Genomic DNA, 1406 nt, shown 5'->3' on the forward strand with positions numbered 1-1406 from the left:
TGTTAATCACAGGATACGTTCCAATAGCTCGGTAGTGCCCTGTTAACTGGACTACACAGGCTGTTAATCTTAACATCGTAAGAGAGATATCACTTGACATTGTAGCTGGCGTATATCAGTTCAAAGGACATTACTAACAGTATATCAAAGATGCATACCTCAATATGTGACTTCATACCTTTGTACCACACAATGTTTATTCAGATTAATTGAACTCTTTTACTAGGCAGTTGTGCATGTGTATAAAGCACAAGATATGTGACTGCTACTGTGCCATTATGATACCATTATGACAATGTTTATACACATAAACATTGAGAAAACATAATGTACTCTAACCATTACCATCTGTTTTCATATCATTGTCTATAGTAGGGATGCATGACATATGAGTAACATATTGGATTCTGCCAATATTAAAGATGTTTGTTTATTTGTCTGTATTGGTTGATACTAAATAATTGTTTGCTCATTCCCCCCATTTTTACATTTAGATTACATTTTAGATTAATATTTAAAAGCCTTTGTAACTTTAGTAAATATCAAAGTGAATGTTTTTTATAATGTACATTTTAATCGTGTGATGCATAAATTCACCTGTAGCATTTAAAAAATCATTTTAATTTTTTTAAATAGTTTTTTATTTTTATTTATTATTTATTAGCTACAACATGAAATTATAATTAGCATTTTAATATTGTGTTTCCCTAGCGTCAATGGTTTAGAGTGTGACATTTTAAACTACATAAAATATGTAACACTCATGAATGTATTATATGTTTTTATATTTGAAAATTTGGACTAAGTGAACTTACAGATATCCCTAGCTGAGTTTGTATAGGGTAGTAGTATAGTAGTAAACATTGTATAGTTCTAAATAGGTGTGGAACGGTTCGCGGAAAAAAATCAAACCATATGGTTCTCCACACACGGTTCGGCACGCGCTAGGACCGCGGTTCAACTTAAATCTGACAATGCATCTGTAATATGGTTTGCTATAAATAACACGTAAAACAAACAGGGTTCGGCTAATATATGTTTCTGTTGATGGATGCGCATTCTGGCGTTCCAATACATTACAACAACAGCGATGAAGAAAAAAAAACGTGGACAAACCATTCACTCTTGTTCAATGCGAATGCCGTATGCTGGAATATGAGCAGTCATTTATTCCGTCATCACCCGGGTGCTGATAGCGCACGCGCACAGGTGAGACCTGAGCAGCACACATTGATATCTGTGTTTAAGCTAAACTCGTTTAAGCTTTGCCAGTTTAAACATTTAAGAGCCAGAGAACGCGAGCTCGTGCGCGCAGTGAGAAGATGTGAGCGTGCGCTGACTGGGCTCATCCGAAGCGCGCAAACCCGCGCCTCAGAACGCGCGCAAATATTAAGCTTTCTCTTAAG

This window comes from Sinocyclocheilus anshuiensis, unplaced genomic scaffold (genome assembly GCF_001515605.1).
Source record: "Sinocyclocheilus anshuiensis isolate Anshui unplaced genomic scaffold, SAMN03320099.WGS_v1.1 scaffold681, whole genome shotgun sequence".
Lineage (NCBI taxonomy): Eukaryota > Metazoa > Chordata > Actinopteri > Cypriniformes > Cyprinidae > Sinocyclocheilus > Sinocyclocheilus anshuiensis.